The 15,803-nt window shown below is 37.6% G+C and overlaps 1 long non-coding RNA gene across 2 annotated transcripts in view; it reads right to left on the reverse strand.

Moving 5' to 3' along the window:
• The window catches only part of LOC308342899, a 308,513-nt gene that overhangs the window by 165,235 nt on the left and 127,475 nt on the right, over nucleotides 1–15,803 (reverse strand). The window contains exon 3 of one of the 2 annotated variants that reach the window (XR_013966822.1): nucleotides 10,887–11,275. The exons of the other annotated variant lie outside the window; for it this stretch is intronic. This is a non-coding gene — a long non-coding RNA (uncharacterized lncRNA). Of the gene's footprint in view, nucleotides 1–10,886; nucleotides 11,276–15,803 lie in introns of those variants that run through there. 2 annotated transcript variants of the gene reach the window in all.

The raw sequence follows: 15,803 nt of genomic DNA on the forward strand, positions 1-15,803 counted from the left end.
CTTAAAATTTCTTTCTTAAATTATGGAATATATCTAGCAGAACTGACCAAATCCTTTATTTCCCATTAAAATTTTTAGGTGGAAAAACCTGACCCCCCCCAAAAAAAAAGTCTTTGAAAATAAATGGAAAGCTTTAAAAAAAAAAAAAAGTAAATGAAAAGGTTTGAGGGTGAAACCATCTGCGCAAGTGAGGAAAACTTCAGTTTGTAAACTTTTTTTAAGTAGTTCTCTTGAAAATATTATGTTAAAAATAGTGTGTTTTCTTTAATAACTTAGTTCAATAGAAGGGGAAGATAAAACAAATAGCTCAGTAAAGGAGTCACTGAATTGAGTATCTTTTAAAATGCTGTAGTAAAGACGCCATTATATATTTGTTGGTAGTTAGAAAGGGTGGGAGGGTTCTGAGAACAAGACCAACTAAAATAATAAGCCAACCAAACGCAATACTACTACTACAAATTCAAAGCTGTCATGTGAGAACTCTTGGTCTAAATGAAAATGAAAGATTATGGGGGAACCTGGGTGGCTCAGTGGGTTAAAGCCTCTGCTTTCGGCTCAGGTCATGATCCCAGGGTCCTGGGATCGAGCCCCACATCGGGCTCTCTGCTCAGCAGGGAGCCTGCTTCCCCCTCTCTCTCTGCCTGCCTCTCTGCCTACTTGTGATCTCTGTCTGTCAAATAAATAAATAAAATCTTTAAAAAAAAAAAAAAAAAAAAGAAAATGAAAGATTATGGAATTGGGAGGTTATCAGATAAATGAGTTTTTACCTTGGGAAGTAGTAGGGAAAAGGGTGAATAATCATTTTTAAACATAGGCTGAAAAAAATTAGGACACACAATGCAAAAAAAACTTAATATGAAAAAAAGTCAGAGAACTGAGAAAAATTCTCCCCTTAAACTACGATGTGAAGGCTTTAGACCTATGCTTACTAAAATAAATTGGCTGAATAAAATACAACATGTATGACTATTACCTGACAAGACTTGGATTGCTTCCCAACGCCTAGATACTTATCCTGAGACTGACACCATATTAAATTATGTTATAATGGCATCAAATGGGGCACCATCCCAAAATCACAAAATTCTGGGCCTTAAAATCTTACTCCTAGATTATTCTTTGTTTATTTACACTGATGTTCTAATGAAATTCTTCATTTTCTCTTTTTTTTAAAAAACAAAATGATGAGCTTTGACCCATTTCTCACTATTCTTGTTTGAAAGTCACAGATTATTATACATACACGTATATATTTTTATCCTTTACATTCTAAATGATCAACATTAAGCTACATGTTAAGGATATAACCTTGAAAAATATGGACATGAGGGGCGCCTGAGTGGCACAGTGGATTAATCATCCAACTATTGGTTTCAGCTCAGGTCATGATCTCAGGATCATGGGATTGAGCCCCATGTTGGGCTCTGATCTCGGAGTAGAGTTTAATTGGGACTCTCTCTCCCTCTGCCCCTCACCTCTTTTCTCTTTCTCTCTCTCTCAAATAAATAATTGTCTTAAAAAAAAAAAAGAAAGAAAAATATGGACATGATCCTTGCCCTTTGGAATTTAAATTCAATAGGGGCAGAGAGGTAAACAAACAATTGCAAAACAATATAATACACGTTATAATTTTTTTAAAAAAGTAAAGGGGTTATGAGAAATGTCAAGAGAAATTATTTGGAAGAATCAATGTTTTGCTTCCTAGAAGAAATAAAATCTAAACTAAGACCTAAAGTATAATTATCAACAGAGACAGAGAAGGGTGGGGAAATTGGGGAAAAACCCAATTTCTGCTATTTCAGGCAGGAGAAAGAGTGTGTACAAAATGCCAGAGGTAGGAAGGCATGGATTCTACTGAGGTGTGAAAACTGGAGATAAGCAAAGCCTTGTTCACACACAGCCTTATACAGCATGTCAAGGAAACTGAGTATTTTCAAGCTGAAGTAGGTAATTAGGTTTGTTCTGTAAAATCATCCACTATCTTCTATGTAGAGAATTGAAGACAAGACTAGAGGTAGGGAGAGCAATGGTAACAGTGTTGTAGTAGGTCAGGCAAGAGGCAAATTAGAGGACAGATAGCTGAGATAAAGATTAAGGAAATAGGGGCGCCTGGGTGGCTCAGTGGGTTAAGCCGCTGCCTTCGGCTCAGGTCATGATCTCGGGGTCCTGGGATCGAGTCCCGCATCGGGCTCTCTGCTCGGCAGGAAGCCTGCTTCCCTCTCTCTCTCTCTCTGCCTGCCTCTCTGTCTACTTGTGATCTCTGTCTGTCAAATAAATAAAATCTTTAAAAAAAAAAAAAAAAAAAAAAAAAGATTAAGGAAATATTTAAGATGAAAAACATGTAAGACCTCATATCATATGTGGTGAGCAGGGGGAAGAATGAAAGAAACAAACATAACCTTCAAGTTTAATGAGCAGCTGGGTAAAGGATGGTACCATTAAATGGGTTGGAGGGTGGGGGGAGGGCACCTGAGACAGGGAAGATGACAAGTCCAATTTTCAACATGTTGAGTGTGAAGTTCAAAAGGGATGCCTAGTAGGCTGGTAGATATAAAAGTCTGATGCTCACTACTGAGGTCTAGGCTAGAAACAGAAACTTGGAAGTAATCAGATTATAGGTTCTGTAATAACTCAAATCCTAAAACCAATAGACCAAGAAGAGCTAAGTGACGAAGGCTGAACCCTGACAAAGCCTAACATTCAGGGAATGAGAAGAAAAGGAGCACTCAAAAAGGACTATAGAATTGATTGCAGAGAAAACTTGATGGAAACAAGAAGAGTGAGAAGAGAAAGAGGAAGTGCTCAAAAGTGTCCAATATGGTTGAGAAATCAAGCAAGGAAAAAAAAAAAAGAGAGAGAGAGAGAGAGAAAGAGAAGTCAAGCAAGGCAAGGATTTAAGAGGTGTCTATTCTCCTTGCAGAGATTGTTTGGTGACAAAGAAGATAGACTATTAGCATATATAAAAATACATATGTAGGTATATACATACGTTTACACATATGTATGTCTTCACACACGCTCATTCAATTATCATAACAACATCATCTAGTAGGTACTGTTAGTATGCTTTTATCAAGATGAGAAAATGGAGACACAAAGAAGAGACAATTTTTCCAAGGTTACACAGCTAGGAAGTAGTAGAGCCAGAAATTGAAATTGGTTGAGGACTTGAGTGGGAGGTGAAGGAATATAGATTGGGAGTGCAGATAACTCCTTCTAGCAATATCACTGATTTTCAAAGATAGTTTTGTCTGGGCAGATTGTCTCTGCTTATCAGGTTCAAACTATGTGGTGAATACTACCCAAATTGCAGACTGACTTTTGAGATAACAAATGGCTTGTGGAGAAATGCTTTTAAAAATCCAATGTGTTCAAATGGCAGTGATAACAACATGAAAAAAATTTTTTTTCCAATGTATCATCTCCATGAGTTTCGAAAACAGTACACTATTGTTGCTTCTTAAACCTAAAACAAGTGAAACCCTGCCTGGAGCTACTCCAAAAATCATTTCAACACAGTTTTCCCGATGGATCCATCAAAATAACTGGAATCTTGAACAATGAGTTTTAATTGTTAGTATATCTTTATGAAGTACCTATTATGTGTATGCATTGTCTGTTTAGAGTGTTGTCCAGGACGCATTTGGTCAATTTATGCCACCATAGGAAATTAGTTAAATGATAAATTGTCACAAAGTTGAAATTTCTTAATATGGGTGAAATACCACTGATTCGTGTGGAAGAGAAGAAATTCCTCCATAACTTTTTTTCATTTCCAAATATTTGGAGAATATTGCATCGCCACATTCATCATCTGCTAGCATCTTATTATAAACCATTGTCGGATGAGAAACCACATTAAAGTATTTGCTATTTGCAGGATTTACTACTCTAGTATAAGTAAGTTTTAACATGGTATGACTGAGAGCATAATTATAATTAGAAAATCTCTTTTTAAACCAGATTTAGAAACAGAGTGATCTCTGGAGTTTAAAAAAAAAAAAAAGATACTTAAGTAAAATTATTTAAATTATGAGAGGCCAGAAGTTTTTGGAAAGTTTAGGAAACCATCATTCAATTACAATATTCAAAATTTGGTAGCCTGTTTTCTGTTTCTTCATTAAAAAAAAAACAAAAAACAAAAAACATATCCGGAAAAGAAAACCAATAGTGTGTATGGTTTCCTCAAGATTTTTCTTTGGGCAAACTGCTTATTTTCCATAACGGAATTTCCCAGTGATAGTTTCATGAACTTTATTGCCAGGTTGACTAGCCAAAGACACTCAATTGTCTCCCCTCCAAACAACGACTTGAAGTGATGCTGAACACAACGAACATGAAATTGGGAAAGACAGTGATTTGGTTTTAACCACAAAAGGCATAATACTACTTTGATGAGCCAAGATTTGGGAACAAAATAAGTTTGTTTTCAATATTCTAATATGTTACATTGGCCATGTCAAAATGAGGTTACACTGTCCCTAGGACAACCCTGAGATTCCTGAGGCACTCCTCCAAACCTCACTGTTCTACTAAACATGAAGTCTATCCTGCCACCTCGGAAAGATGATACAGTGCCCTCCTCCACTGACAAGAGACACCTTAGCAGGTGTAGCCCTGTGCTTGGCCGCAGGCCTTATTTTAGCATTAGACACTGGATTTTCAAAGGTTATCTTTCCTAAATTAAAGGAAGAGTGAGACTGATGATGTGAGGGCTCCCCTATGCTGACTGTGGTTTGCTTACATAAGATTCTGTAAGTTTCCCAATAAGAAACCATACCTTCCAGGTGATAAATGGGTCAAATTCACAGAATATTAAAAGTGTGGAAGGCAGGCTAGGAGAAAAGAAGGCTTTCCTGCTTTCTATTTCCAGAGTGTAGTTTAACTGGGATACTCACAAGATTTGGTCTAAAGAAAGAAAGAAAGCCATGAAGTAATAGAAAAGTGCTAACATAATAACTAGGAAACACCTCTGTGATCTCTTTCTTTTTATTTTTCTACTACTAAGTGTTTTTTGTACTTTCTTCTTTATTTTTAACCACTTCTCCCCTCCTTCCTACTTGTCCTAACCTGTCCCCTCATAATGTGAAATACACATAACTTTTACTGTGGTTATGTGATCCAGTGCAAGCTGGACATAAATCCTTTGAGTCAGATAATTACCATTAGATTCAAACACAATTACCCAGTAGATATCTGCCTTATATGAACTCTCACTACCCACAGCACAGAAAATTCACTTGTACTGCTCTTCCTTTATTCCAAGGGTTATTACTAGGACCAGATAAAAACAACCTCCCACACCATTTTCATTCTAGAATCAGGAATCCTCACTGAACATACTTGTTTCCATTCTATTCCCAATTCCCTTTCTCTTCCGGCTGATAAAAGACTGAAGTCCTGAGTCTCAGGCCAACTTACAAGGAGTATAAAAGAATACAATAAAGAGGAGAATTGAAAAAACAAGTTTCCATGTTAGTCTTGATAAAAGAGGAATTGCTATCTAGCTTTCTTGCCTCCTAGTCTCATCTCCCTCTTATGTTAGTGAAGGAGCAATCTCCGTTTTGCTTTCTCAGTAATAACCATCAATCTTATCTATCAGAACCTTTCTGCAATATCCTAAATTAGCTTTAGTTTTTGTAATAAAAGTTGGCATGAAGTCTCTCTTTTTTTTTTTTTTTTCTTCCAGAAACGGTGTATGCAACTAGAAATCAGGTACCCTGAAGTCTACATTCCTCACTTAGTAATGACAATAATCCACTTTGGCTCAAAAAAGCTAAATGTTCTATCATCAATATCTTCTTCCATTTTCTAAACAGAGACTCTTGAAGACACTTAGTGAGCACACCAAGACTACAGAATCAGCTGATGCTAATGCCTTCGTAATGGTTCATTACCTATTTCCCTTTTCTTCTAGCTTACTTTGTCAATTTATTTAAAGCACCTCTTTTTTCAACCAACTACATTATATTGTTGGTTACAGTAGCAAGACCAATGTCAGAGACAGGTAGATCCAGGGTGGCTTAGCTCTGTATCCTGACTGATATGACTTTTATTCTTTGTTATTTTGTCAGAAGCATCTCAAAACCCAGAAAGAATCTATAGAGACCAAACGATCCATCCCTCTGTCTTCATACTGTTAAAAGATTACTTTTCATATTTGAGGCACTTGAGGTCCAAAGAGGTTAAGGGACTTTATGGATGTTCCTCTGTTAACAGTAAAAGGCAACAAATAGCCCATACCTCCACACACTGTTATGGATAATACTATATGCTATTTGCTGCGTCCATGAAAAACAAAGTAAAATAGCCTATTTTATGCTGTCTGTAAGTTTGTAATCTTGAAAAAAATCCATCATCTACACATAACACCCAAAACACTATATTCCAGTGAATCAATCTATCAGCTGTGTGAACTGGAATGAAGGAACAACTTCTCTAAACATCAAACTCCATTTTCACAAAATGAAGAAAATAATAATTATTCTCTTAGAGTTTTTTGAGAACTAAATAAGTTAATACAGAGAAAGCGCCTAAACAGTGCCTAGCATGTATTAGGCATTCAATAAACAGTAGCTATTATTTGTCACCAAATCCTGGTGGTATAGATATTAAAATAATTTCCTTACAGCTTGAATGAGATGTATTTAGGAAAAATAAAGGACTGCTTTAAACTCAGGTAGTAAACATGAAATATTAACCCAAGAAACTGTAGAGGCTAGATAGATAAGTAGCTACCTAAAGGGGTTATATAAACATGGCATTAACAATTGACAAAAAAGAAAAGAGATTGATGTGAGGTTCCCTGCTTGAGGTTGACAGTAAAAGATGAAAACTTTGCTCTCGGGGCGCCTGAGTGGCTCAGTGAGTTAAAGCCTCTGCCTTCGGCTCAGGTCATGATCCAGGGGTCCTGGGATCGAGGCCCTGCACCGGGCTCTCTGCTCAGCAGGGAGCCTGCTTCCTCCTCTCTCTCTGCCTGCCTCTCTACCTACTTGTGATCTCTCTGTCAAATAAATTAAAAAAAAAAAAAAAAAACTTAAAAAAAAAGAAAACTTTGCTCTCTTATCAACGTGCTTTGCAGTTATTATCAGATTAAGCATAGCATGGCCCCATTAGGTAGCAATGCAGCTTCTCTCACACTAATTGAAGGCAGCCTATCCAAAATCCCTGACTTCTTCAAAACCCACGTAGAAATGGTCAAAGCTGAGAGGTGGAGACGCCTGTGGTGCAGGAGGGGCAAAATACAGCAGGTCCTTGCATGTCCAATTACGTATGTTTTCAGACATTGCTTATGGGTAACAGAAATCGGTAAGAACAAAATCCTCTGCTATGCCAGTCGTTTTCCCAGTGGCTCAGCGGAGACCTCTCAGCGTGGTGCCGCACCCACCTGCGGGAGGAACACTGCCGTCACTGGGTAGCCGCTTCTCTTACCTTTCTAATGCAGTGTGTCCGGGTCTCTGTCTCTCTTCTAGGATTCTCTCAGTGGCGCCTAGTTCATAAATAGTTGTTGCTTGTTCTTCTTGGGAGGAGGAGCGAAGTCAGGGACCATCTGTGGCGCCATCTTGGTGACGTCACCCTCCCTCATTCCAGCTGCAAATGCTACAACTGGCCTCCCTCAGGTCTTTTAAATGCCGACTTCATTGGCATTTAAAGCACCACACCAGCTACTCATTTTGCTTTGGAACCATTCTAGCTATCCAATTGTGACTGTCCAGTGCATGCCAATCTTATTCTTTTAAACCCCCAAAGAATAAGCCCCATCCAACGACAAAGTTTTTAACTATCTTGGTAAATGAGATTCCTTTTATTAGTGGAATTTGGATATTTCTACGTTCTACTAACACCAGGACTGAATTATAACAATGATTAGCCAGAATTTATAAGACTGCTTCTTTACAATGAGACCATTAGCATTGTAGATCAATATTCCTTTAAGAATGAAGATTAAGGGGTGCCTGGGTGGTTCAGTTGGTTAAGTGTCTGCCTTTGGCTCAGGCTCAGGTCTTGATCCAGGAGTCCTGGGATTGAGTCCAGCATCAGGCTCCCTGGTCAGCAGGGAGTCGGCTTCTCCCTCACCTCCCCCTGCTTGTGCTCTCTCTCTCTCTCTTTCTCTTTCTTTCAAGTAAATAAATAAAATCTTTAAAAAAAAAAATTAAGATTCAGATTGGTTTTTAACTTTGTTCGAACTCCTTCACTCCTTTGCTGGTTAAGTGTACTGGGCAGAGTGGTGAACCGGTGAGTCCTGGAAAGGCCTAATGCCATCATTCAGTGTTCTAATAACCATTTTTTTTTCTCATATCAGCTCTTCTGCATGTAGAAGAACAATTCATACACTTGCTAAAGCTAGAGAAGTGAAGCATCCAGAGATACTGCCTTCCAATAAAGTAATAATGCTCCATTAGCTGTTTTGCTGTTACATGTTTTACCACAGATGTCTCTTCTTTAAGCTGCCTTCCCGTATGTGGCCCTGTGATAAATTTTATCAGTGGTCAGCGGGACAGGGCTGCAGGCTGGGCAGTAGCACAGTGGCTTTTTATCTAGCTTAGTTCCCCCTGCCATGCCCCCCACCCAAAGCAGCATTTTCTTGGCGTAATTTATGTTGTGGCATTTCTGTCAGTAGATGTGGTGTCAGCAATTTGTGTTCCTAATGGAAGTTTACATGGAAATGAGATACTTAGCCACAGAATAACATTAAAGATGGGATAAAACTAATAAAAATTGTAATGCAGAGGTGTTGGTGCCTGCTCATATATTTTCAAAAATTCTGAAACAAGGATTGTCTTTTGCCAGAAAAGTTTGTTTTCCAAGTCTAAAATACTGGCATATAAGTAGTATTATAGAGTGCACCCATTCACAGTTAAAGCTAAAATTGTGTCAGCACATATATTAGAAGCTTCTACATTCCAGAGGCCTTATAGTACTGTCATAATATTTTAAAATGGGTTTTCACACTAAAAAAATAAAATAAAATTTAATAAAATAAAAGTTCTCTTTCTTTCTTTCTAAATTTAAAATTTTAGAAACCTGCAGGTTTAACCAAAATCTGTGTTGTTGGTACCTTGGGAAAAATATCCACATATGATGTATATTTTTGTAAAGTTAAAAAACTCAGCCCTTTGCAAGTTTTATTGGAGAAATCATTTCACTGATTGAATAATCTTTGTCCCCATACGGTTTACCATAATAAGATTTTCAATTATTCCATGGCAGGATATTGAGAGCATTTAGAAATAGCTGTGTGCTGCATTAGAAATGAAATAGAAGCATTGTTTAGACTCCTTAGCCAAAGGCCCCTAAGATAGCCCAAACTCTAGAGTTATTTAGACTATCAACTTCTCTATCTTAAAAAAGGCTTTTACACAAATGGGATCCTTATTCATTCTGAGTTGCTACAGACAACAGAAGCAGAGGTAGTGCTCTTTCATTTATCTACCACCTCTGTTACTAGCACCTTCTTTTCCTCACAGACAACACGTTTCCCAAGAAGCAAAGAAGGACATGGACATCAGGAATCCTTAAGACGGAGTTAACCATGTTATCATAGAGAGCTTCCCGCTATTGAATCAGCAACAAGCAGATTTTATCACTCACATTTCCATGTGTTTTAAAGTATTATAAAAATAATAGGTTTAAAGTATTTTTTAAATATCTTAATGACATTGTCCCCCTTAACTAAATTTCATGGTTGACCCATCCATCATATGGAGTCTATCTTTAAGTATTCAGTAATATTCTGAGCTGAATGTGAAATGATAGTTCTTTCATGCACAAAGATGTTCAGAAAGGGAGATTTGCTTCTGAGAATGATGCCTGCTTTTCTGAAACAATTTTCCTCCGGTCAAACTGGCAAGAAAGACCTGAACTCCATTAGTTGAAAATGTTCACCCTTTTGAAGTGATTTAAGGACCTGTCCTTAGTAATTTTGATTAAAGATGAATGTTTTGAAATTCAGTCCCTATATCCAAGGTGTATCTACCAGAGTCCTGCTAGAATTTTGAATAGACAGCAGAACCGCATACATACACATACCAAAATGCCAATATATGTATTCAGCTTTGTAAATACACCTTTAAAAATACTTCACCATATTTAGCCACTCCTAAATATGTATTTACACAAGTCTACACACTGTAAGTGTTTACCTGGGAGACAGGAAAGGTCTCTCTGGTAAATAATATGGGTTTTATAGCCTTTCATGAAGGAATTTTTTGTTTGCTATGTAAAAAAATCAGCTCCTCTCAGTTATAATTTAATAAAATTTTTCTTTCCCTGTAAATTTACTGCATAGCACTCGAGGTAAAGCCCTGCAATGTTTAAAAAAAAAAAAAAAAAGACAACACTGGTGTTATCTTTGGGTACAGAGTGGCTTTGATTCATTTTGCTAAAAACTACAGAGGGTAGAAAGCATGAATATGATTTCTGAAAACCAAACAAATAAAAATAACCTGTCAGATATATTTTTGAGCTAAGGCTATTGAGTAATTACCTATTTTTTCAGGTTAAGAAGAAATCAAAATCTTTAGAAGATCAAAATGATTTAAACTACTTTGCCCTGAATTTTCTAGATCATTGATTTAATTTTATACTTTGTATTACATGAGTGGGTATAGGTTAAACGTTTTCAACTGATAAGCAAAATTGTGTTAAAGCCAATAGATGAACAAATTGTTAGAGAAAAGCAGCATTGCCCAGTACACCAGTCCAAGGACAGGAAATGTTCAATGCATGCTCTTAGCTTGCAAATACATGGCCTTGAGCAATTGAGTTGATCTGACTTACGCTTTTGAATTTGTAAATTAGGTTGTGATCTACCTAGAGCTAAAGAATGATGGATCTGTATTCATATATTAGGTACTGAATATTAATAGAGGAAAAAATATGTTTTTAAAGAAGACACGTTTTCCTTTTTTTAATTGAAAGATACAAAGTGAGATAAAACATGATGCTTGGAATTAAAGAGACACCCTGTTATTTGACAGATTCTCACAATTTATTCAGCCTCACCTTCCCCATCTTCACTCTCCCCTTAGAATCTTAAGGCTTTTGAAATCACCTAACATTAAGCAAGTGGTCCCTGACTTTCATGAGCCACTTTAGGGTCCCAGAAATGGACATGGCTTAATTTGGAGTCCTTTAAAGTTTTGGGGGAGGTTCTTTCTGAAGGGACCTCTATCCTAATCAGCTCACTTCCTTCTGGAAGATAAATGTGCAGGATTTCCAGCAGCTTGTCTCTGGAACCACTGAAGATTTTCCTGTCATCAGTGGACTTAGAGACCTACAAGAGAAGAAAAAAAGAGAGAGGCCCCTTACATGAATTCTAAAGACACTTAATAAATTACAGCTTTACGGTTAAAGGATTCCTCTTCTCTTTCTTTCTTCTGTGTCTTTCAAGAATTTTCTCTTTCAGAAGTTTTCTGTGCATGGGTGCTTGTGCACAGAATATATGAGTTTGATTTACATTGAGAAGGTGGGAAATATGGCCATTTTTGGAAAGTCCAGATATGGAAACATTGCAGGCTTTTTTCAGGATAGAAACATATCAATTTTTTTAATGGACCCAATTATTTCACCCTCACATAAAATGCCCGTTGAAATTTGTCAGTACAACACAGGTGCTTCTATGGCTTCCTGTCCTATCTCATTTCTAAACACAGCTTTGAGGAGATCAAGTTTACACACACACACACACACACAAGCAGATGAGAAAATGTTTACACCTCATATTCAGATGTCTTAAAGCACTTTACTTTTAAGACTTTTTCTTCCACTTATTCTTAAATTGTTGAAATATGTGCTATCATATAAGATTAAAAAGTCCTTTAAAATGAAAATATGATTTGTTTTACCTTTAAATGTACTAGAAATTTAAATACAATGATATGCTTGATGAACACGGAACAGGGGGGTTTACAAACTAGGTCACTAATTCAAATCTGATTCAGAGAGTACAGAATATCCTATAGCCGTCTATTAGGAATAGCTAAACTGAATTCAACAAATAAATATCTGATTATATTTTCACACAAATTTTATACCTTTTCTACCAATTGAAATGGAACATAATATACTATTTGTGTATTCAACTTACACTTTTGAAAATCATTCTGTATCATCTCACATATTCACAAAACAAACAGAAAATTCATTGTGTGTCAATAATACCAACACATGTGCACTAAGAGACACAAATAATATATTCCCCACTTTCTGAGTATGAATCAGCGGGATATTATTCTCTCAGCTTTCACCCTAGATTCTCACATACCTATGGACATGGCAGGTTAGAAGGATGACTCCTGCGTACAGCAAATCCACTCTGGCCATGGTGAATTATGTCCCAGAGTACTGCAAGAACTAACATAGGAGTAAAATCACTGACCCTTACTTTGGAATCACAGCCTGTGAGAAGAAGCACTGCTTTCTATCTCTTAGTATCTCTTAGACATTAGAGAAAATACAATTTCTATTCAATTACTTCTGACCTGTCACTCCACGCCTTGTCACCATTAAGACTCAGGCACAAGTTTAGAAAGTCAGAGTACATGACAAATACCTCCTATGCTAACAATGGCCTCTCCATCTCCTTGCCTATTTTCCTGGAAACCAACATATATGCACTTTGACCCTCTTTTCTAAGGGTTCCTTTCTGAAGCTACGGCAAGATTTCAGAATTCTCGAGTTTGGACAGAGGCTGAGACCCACATCTCTTGGGATGAAGAGATATTGTGAAGGAGGCTCAGCTAGAATTAAATCACAATACTTTGTGTGGCTGATGAATGTAAAATTCCTAGATGACAGTCGTAATCCAGTCTGCGCTGGTTAAATCAGTCCTGATGCCGTGGTGCTTAGTTCTTAATGCTACCTTATAAGACTGCACAGTATTCACAGAAGACAATATGGGGTCAAAAAAGAAATACAACCATATTCTACAGAGTGCAGTTGAAAGCACTGGGACTGCTCAGAAAAAAAAAAAAAAATAGAGGGAATTTGGAATTCCTTTCAAATATTTGAATGACTGTTACGCAGAAGATGGAGTTGGCTTATTCTGCAGTTTATTCTGGCCGAAGATAAAGAGCTTCTTATGAGTTTGTGCTGTCCCAAGAAAGAATGGACTAGCCTGCCTCAAGAGAACCTAGACAGCATCCAGCACAGGCTAGACGGCCTCCTGGGAGTTGGGCTGGATGACCTTGAAGCCTCTTCCCAATGCTGAAGTTGAGTGAATCTATAAAACCAACCCAGCCAGGAGAGTTCCAAGACAGCCCAGAAAGCAGTTTCAGGATACTGTCACACAAAATCATCCTAACTAGGCATAAACTCATTTTGGTTGCTTTTAAGCCCAGAATTTCTTTCAAGGAGGCTGAATTCCCTGCATTGAGTGTGATTGTAAAAAGAACATGGATTCTCCCATCAGAGAACCCCGGTTTGGAATCCTGGCCCTTCCATTCTAGTAGTTGTATAAATTTGAGGAAGTCAATGAACCCAAGAATCTCAGTCACAAAATTTAGGGTTAATATTCCCATCTCACAGGGTAGTTATGAGCATATTAAACCATCTGTACGCTACCTGGTGTTTGCAGTAGGTGTTAACTGTTGTAGGTATATAAGTAAGAACATGGTATAGATATCAGGCCTAAAAAGCCCACTTCTAGACCTCATGGTAGAGATGGTCATATTGCAGGAAGTTCTGAATGCAGTGAGATAGGATGCTGCGTGTCAAGTACCTGCTTCTACAAAGGTTCCCTTTTCCATCCAGAATACACACATTTATGTTAATCTGGAAAGAAAAAAGATCCTACTGTGGAAATTGTGCTATAAACATATAAAATGTAGTAAATGAAATAATAATCACAGTGATGAACTTTCTCAAAATTTACATGAGATGAATAATGCAAAGGCAGAGGAAATTATTCTTTACTAGCAGCAGAAATCCTCTACATAGCTTCCTCTTAATTTCAAGACGCTTCTAGTAATGCAGTCTTTCTGATTATTGTTGCTCCTTTATCTTCTTAAAATCAAATCACCTAAGGGTGGAAGTGTGGAAGCATTGGTCACAAAGACAATGAGATCTGCCTGATTTCTTTTCCTTTTTTTTTTTTAAGTTTTATTTATTTCTTTATTTGAGAGAGAGAGGACCAGAGAGTGAGCCCACACGCACACTAGTGGGGAGTGGGGCAGAGGGAGAGGGAGAGAATCTCAAGCGGAGTCCTCCCTGAGCCAGAGTCCAAAGCGCTCAGTCCCACAACCCTGAGATCATAACCTGAGCCGAAATCAAGACTCAGATGCTTAAGCAACTGAGCCGCCCAGACACCCGCCTGATTACTAAAGAGATTCTTTTCACTTTCATCAGAGGACTCTTGAATTCCCAAACTAAAAGTTGTGATTTTCAACTAAAGGGGTGATTATTTTCATATAAAAATAGTCAGTGAGTTTAAAAGTGGAATCAAAGATCTCTGATTTGGTCAGTCTTCACAACATGCATGGGGTATTTCTGACATAAATTTATACTTTTACCATCCTTTGAAAGATACTCACAACCATTTCTGAGTTCTTTTCAATTCACACTGAATTCGTATTAGCTACAATTCCTACTAAGATGATTCTTTGTGCCCAAGAAGGGATGATTAGATTTGATGGAAACATTTACTCCTGACTTAGGTTGGTAACCTTAAACACACAGCTACGCTAGGCGACCTTTTCAATGGTTGAATTCCTTTAGGCAATCTGGTTACAATACATGACAATGTGGCATCCAAAGATGCTTGGATTTCAACTCATGAGAGGCTGGCAGTAGGGAGCTCCTGTTCCAGGAACACAGTTCTCTAGCCCCAGCATAAGCGCTCTTATTCATGGGAGAGGAGACAAATTATCCAAAGCAAAGACTTTGGGACAGCCCCTGGCTTCCTGCCCTACTTTCATGTGGCAGTAATTTCCCTACACAAGAGGCTGAGGGCCTGTCCTTGACACACAGTGTCTGCCTTGCCTCCCACACACAAACCCACAAGAAAGTCTGATCCAGAGAGTATTAAGAAAAAAGCCCTGACCTGACCACACAGCAATTCTGGGGCATGAGCAGTAGCCACCGCCATGCCCGGGCAAGGGTTTCACTGCATCCAACTAAAAGTGGACACAATAAAATTCCTTTGTCAGAGTCCCAGTGGAGTGTTGGCAATCGAGTGCATATTGTCCTCTTGGTAGGAACGACTATGAACAGCATGAAATCTATGCTTTGGCAGCAAGAGAACTTGGTGCTAGCATTTGTCTAAACTGAAACAAGACAAATGAGTTGGCCTGATACTTACAAGTTATCTTATATGTTAAATCACCTCTAAAAATAAAATAAAATAAAAGATTTAAAGAAAACTGTAAATCTTATGAAAGGAAAAAGATAGTTAGATAAGCTTTATGCTGGTAAAGAATGATTTTAAAGCACGTTGAGAAGCATGAGTTGAGCAAACAAAGAATTTTGCACACCTCAGTTGTTTCAGTCTGTTTGGAATTCAAGGACGGAGGGGCAGGGTATGATCAGACTCCTGCAATAACTTGGAGAGTACTTATTTGTAATTAGTCAAGAAGTTCTCATACCAGTAAGTTATTACAAAGTTAAGTAAATACCAGGTACTGAACTTGGGCACTGAAAACACAAATATAAATAGATGTTGCCCTCACAAAAATCAATTCACAGACATAAGGTATAAACCCTGTGGATAGCACAGGATATGCAGTAAAAACTAGAGAAATTTGACTAAAGGCACTAAAAAGAAAACTAAATATTCTAGGGAAATATTCCTATACCTTTTTTCCCTC

This window comes from Martes martes (genome assembly GCF_963455335.1).
Source record: "Martes martes genome assembly, chromosome: 5".
Classification (NCBI taxonomy): Eukaryota; Metazoa; Chordata; class Mammalia; order Carnivora; family Mustelidae; genus Martes; species Martes martes.